Source organism: Triticum dicoccoides, chromosome 4A, assembly GCF_002162155.2.
Source record: "Triticum dicoccoides isolate Atlit2015 ecotype Zavitan chromosome 4A, WEW_v2.0, whole genome shotgun sequence".
NCBI classification, from domain to species: Eukaryota; Viridiplantae; Streptophyta; class Magnoliopsida; order Poales; family Poaceae; genus Triticum; species Triticum dicoccoides.
The window spans coordinates 602,051,337-602,057,342 of NC_041386.1; positions in this window are offsets into that span (position 1 = coordinate 602,051,337).

The window sequence follows — 6,006 nt, forward strand, 5'->3', positions numbered from 1 at the left end:
ATATATATATATATATATATATATATATATATATATATATATATATATATGTTCGGTTTTTAAAGGACAAAACAATGTGCCCCCATAACTTACACATACATATGAATTTGGTACCTTTTTTCTTTTTTATAAACTCGGTGATCAAAGGTGGCATCAGCTTTTAACCCCCACCGTACGATCTGTGGTGTGTAGTTAACAAGTGGGAATAAAAGATTTTTATGCTAAACAGTATGATATTGCATCCTAGCATATGCTACACACACATAATAGTATATCTAGGCAACACGACATGTCATGTTTACATTCGGCGAATAAGAAAAGACCACTGAGGCTGGAGGCGGGCTTTTGGTTCTCGGGTGCATATGCATTATCAAGTCGTATACTCTTATAATAAGTTTTGCCAAGGAATACCTGTCAGGGTATTGTGGACGAAAACCACAACAACAACACAATATACAAGTTACTCCCTCCGTTCCATAATATAAGAGCGTTTTTTACACTAGTGTAGTGCTAAAAATGCTCTTATATTATGGGACGGAGGGAGTACTATTTACGCCTTTTGTCCTTGGAAGTTTTTTATTTTTGCGCTGAAGTCAACGAGAGTTTTTTTTTGGTCAAAACGTTTTTATATGGGTACAAAATAACATCAAGTTTGTTCCCAAAAGGTTTGAACTTTTGTTTTGTAATTACTATTTTTTCCCTATATATATCATGTGCATATGCACCCAAGAGAGCTAAGAGGTATTATATATACACAGTGATGAATATCAAAGTGACATGTCAAGCTTACATATACGACGAATCACGAATAGGAAACGACCACTGAGACTAGTCTAGCATGTGATATATAGATAGTGATGGTGCGATATATATATATATACCCACCCATGGTCTCACCTCCACCACAAATCTTGAGTTGAGTTGAGTTGAGCTGAGATGAGATTTTTTCGAAGGGCCAAAGGCCGATCTTTATTAGAAGAAGAAGAGCAGTACAACACCAGAAGCAGTCCAGGAGGTCTGGGCCTGCCAGCTGGTAATCAGAGAATACAATCGCCGGGGAGTGTGTTGGCTAACTAACTAAATCAGCCACACATCCGGGGAGCTGAGATGAGATTTTTATTCAGACATACGTAGACGTAGTGCCTAGCACGAGTTGTGTTCTCCAAAGGTAGCATATAGCAATAGCTCTACGCATGCAATGCAATGCATCTGCTGCTGCTGCATGCGCGGGAAAAAATTGCATCAGATGCGGCAATGATAGATGCCCTAGCAAGGAAAGGAAAGGAGATTGGTCCCGGTCGACCGTCGGATTATTTTCCAGATTCCGGCTGCTGCGTGTGCCCGCGCACCGCCACACACGTACGCCCTCATCACTTTGCTTCTTCCATCGACAGGATCCATGCAAGATCTTTCTTGGCATTTTTCTTTTTCTTTTTTACAGCTAGCTAGCTGCTTTTCTTTGTTCCGTCACTTTGTTATGTATATCTTCCTATCCTAGGGAGGTATATTTATATGTGCCACACGTTTGTGTCGACATTTTCAAGCATTATGTGATTCGCCGGTTAATATATTTTTCCCTCTCCAATCGTAAATAGATAAGATAGATGAGGTCGTACAGAATGTGCGGTAATTGTTATTAACTTTTTTTTAAAATACTGAAAATTGCACCATTGCGTTCACCCTGGAAAGTGTTTTCATGATGCGAAATATCATAATCTTCTTGCTGGCATGCAACTTTGTTTTTTTGAAACAGAGGCAAAAGGAGAAAGAGTTTGAATGAATTGCAACATCCCTAGGGAACAAAAACAACTATTCTCGCGGCATCATTGACCCCAATTTTTTTGCTCCTACCGCCACCCAAAGTGCCACATCCTTCTTGAGATTATCTTTTTTTTTTTTTGAGAAAGCCTTCTTGAGATTATCTAGGAGAACCATTGGCGGCGCGTTTTTGATGGAAGACGCGAGAATTTCGCTCATTCCAGATGGTCCAGGAGGCTAGCATGACAAGGGAGGCCATGGCCTTCCTATTTGGCACCGAATTGTCTGAGAGCCCAATCCACCATTCCCTAGTGGACCGAAAGAGGTGCCGGGAACAGGGGTCAAGGTGATCAAGCTGCAACCATGCCTTGAGCATGCACCAAACTCTGACCGTGAACCTACAGTTGAAGAGAAGGTGGTCGACGGACTCCTGGACCTGCTTGCAAAGAGGGCAAGGGACACAGTTTGGCCAATCCCGCTTGGCCAGCCGGTCCACGGTCCAAACCCTGTTCTGCATGGCCAAACAAGCAAAAAAACTGACTTTAGGCGGCGCCCAAGCCTTCCAAACCGTATCCAACATAGGGGAGTGAGTCAGGCCAAGGAATTGGGCCTTGTATGCGGAGGCCGCCGAGTAGAGGCTGCTAGCAGTGTGTTTCCAGGAGATGTCATCATCAATGTCGTCCTGGAGCTGGAAATCATGAATGGTAGCCCAGAGCTCAACAAACTCCCGGATGTGTGCAATAGAGAATTTGGTCGAGGTGTTGATTTTAGAGATCCAGGCGTCGTCCTTCAAGGCTTCAAGGCATGCAACTATATATGAAAAGCCAAATAAGCATATTGGAGAATGGAGATCATGTCGGTGTCCAAAACATCGTCTATTTAGGAAACAAGGGTGTCAATGTTTTGTAACTTCCTTTTTGAAATGAAATTTGCCTATCACTTATTCATGACCCCTCTTAAAAAATTAAGTAAAAACGTGTATGAAAAACAAAACTAGTATGCCACTATAGTACTTCAATTTTCCACACACACAATTCCACTTAAATGCTGGTCTCGATCTTTTTCGGAGTCGTAGGCATGGGCGAGACATCGCTCTCATCCATGTCCACAAAATCCTGCATGACATGACAAAGAGATCGGCGACCTATAACGTGCTCTGAATGATTGATAGCCGCTAACATGTGATCACATGATATACGTTGCTTATGCTTAGCTATGATCTAGCTCTAGCTAGGGCATTGATCCAATATGCATGCACATATTGAAAAGGAAATAGAGATGCCAACTGAATTTAGCTGGCACGCATGACAAGAAAGAAAGGGCATGCAAAAGGCCCCGGCCGGCAAAACTATAATCTCATTCTTCTTCTTTCTTTTCTGTTTTTGCTCATGTAAACATATGCGTCCGGACACAAACATGGCTCTCTCCGTCGAGCCTTTCTAGCTTAGATTTGACTAAACTAAAAAGGTATTTATTTATTTATTGCGGAGGGGCTGAAAAACTGACGTAACTAGACTGCTAGTTAATTAACAAGGCTTCGATTGAGCGTATGCAAATGCAATGAATGGTATCTGAAACCCTATCTAGTGGTAATTAACTAAATTATACTGATTAGGTTTGACTAAGGTGAACAAGTTAACTAAGCAGACGGGTTGAAAGGCTCTCGTGCAACGGATGGTATCCGAAACCCTAGCTATGTATATCTAGCTTAATCTGCAAGCAGGATGCCTAAAGATATTACTATTTTCAATGACGCTTGGTCGAGTGCTCTGAATGGCCATTGAATTATTATTTTGTGTGCGCAAGGCATCTATTGGCCATAGTTTTCGAATGCCGGGTAGAGCTAATGACGTAGATTCACACTGTCACGCACTCACTCGCACTACCGTAGGTTTGAGGTTGATGAGGTCATCACATCACAGGCCTCTCGCTGTAGACCGGAAATACAGATCGTCTCTTGCTAAGTTCATCACCCGACTTAATGAGACACATGTTGTGCTTTTGTTCTTTTGGATTGTTTTTTTTTTGTGTAACGACCTAAGGAATCGTAGCTCAATTTCAGATATGAAGTTGCCTATCACACATATACCATGTGGTACACATGGTGTGCTTGACGATCTCTAGTCATCTAGTGGGCAATTTCGTGTGCTAAACAACAGGTCACCTACTACCAAAACGTCTAATTATATTTAGGAACGGAGGGAGTAGAAATCAAATCATATATAGTGTTAAGTCAGTTATTAACTAGCTTGTCATGGTATGATATTGCATATATAGCTCTTGTCTTGTAAACAAACAATGAATCTTCTTTTGAGAGAGGAGAATATTCAAAGGTCAAATGCGCATGCATATATACTTTTCTGGTCTGAATTATAGGAACGAAATACACCAGCTAGTATACATACTCTTGTGCATTCGAGAATACAGGAAGGAGGTACCATGTATACCACTGGTCGGCCAGGAATGTTCGAGCAAGAGTTAGTTAGTGGAAACGCATGCGCGCATGCATGGTCGAGCTGGTCGTTTCTGCTAGTCCATCCATGCTTGCATGCATGGATGGATGTCAAGTCAACATTTCTTCCGACTCTTTCTTGTGGTCAGGTCAACATTCTAGAGGAAGGAAGGAATGTATGGACCAATGAACATGCACTTCCTATATAGAGAGTCAAAGTCGCGAGTAGCATGCATGAGCAGGAGGCAGCTACTTATGACCATCTATACATGCGTTCAGATCCACGTAGACCATACCTGCCATGGACCTAAACAACGTACGTACGCATGCTGCACGCATGCATGCCTAAGTACATCAGAGTTAGGCGCGATGCAATATATGGATGCAATTTTTTGGTTCAATTTTAACCCCTAAAAATATTTATTTTCTGATAAAGGGCGTTTTATATTAGTTAAAAAGTTTAAGTATTATAGCATCTCCAGCCGTTGGCCCCCCAAGGGGCACCTAAAATCGCCGCCTGGGGGTGAGCCGGCGCAAAAAATCAGCCTGGGGGCGAGTTGGTCCCCAGCCGCCGCCCCCAGGGCCGCCCCCAGGCGCGTTCAAAAAATAAAAGTATATAGCAAATTTCGGCAAAGTTCGACTAAACACGACAAATTTCGTTCAACTTAGGCATATATTTCGACAAATTTCACGGATTTTCATTACATAGCAAATATATAAACTAATCTAAAAAAGAAACTGGCTGAACGCCGAGTAGTCGCCGTCGTCGTCACCGCCGTCGTCATCGTCGGCTTTCTCCTCCTTGACGCGGGCCCCCCTACTGGACCCGGCGTCGCCATGACGGACTGGTGGCGGCGGTGGCACGTCGTTGTCGTCGCTATCGTCGATGACGACGACTCCTCCTTCGTCGCGGCCCGGCGGCGCTCCGCGAAGCGCCGCAGGGCGGCACACTAGCGCTCCCTCGCCATCTTCAGGGAGTCCTGGCGTGCCCATTCAAAGGCCGCGTCGTCGTCAAGCTCGACCTCGCCGTGCTCCATCTTCACGGCGGGGAGACCCGGCTCCGCCTTCACCGGCGCGAGCCCCGGCTCCGTCTTTGACTTGACGAAGCACGGAGGAGGAGCGGACGAGGAGGCGCGCCGGCCGCCCTCGTTGATGACAATGCCGACGCTGCGAGTGCGCCGGCCGAGCGGCGTCTCCGCCGCGGGCTCGGCCTTGACGCCGAGCAATACCGGAGTGCCGGAGGAGTGCGAGGAAGAGCGCGAGGAGGAAGAGGAGGAGGAGCCGAACCTCCTTGGCGCCCATGGCCCGTCGCGTCGGCGGTGTGCCGCGGCGGCCGCCCTCGCCGGGGGGTACGCCAACGGCGGGTTGTTGCCGCCCTCAAGGTGCGTCAGCACGCCCTCGAGTGTGCGGCCGAAGACGCCCCACCACATGTGGCGCCCCTCGCTGTTCTTCAGGCCGCCGACCACCGCCGCGCCGTTGGTGGACGCCAGCCGCTGCTGCTGACGGCGTTGGAAGTACGCCGCCCAAGCCGCGTGGTTGTCGGCGGCATACTGGGGGAGGGAGAGTTGGGCGTCGGTGAGGAAGGCGCGCACGACCTCGACCTCATCGGTGAAGTAGGAGGGTTTAGCCATGGCGTCGGGCAACGGGGAAATGGGCACTCCCCCGTTGCTGAGCTTCCAGCCCGTCGGCCCGGCGCGCATGTCCGGCGGCGCTGAGATGTTCGCCTGGAACAGGAGCCACGACTCCCGTTCGCGGAGAGTGCGGCGGCCGAAGCCGTTGGCCGCCGCCTTGCCTCC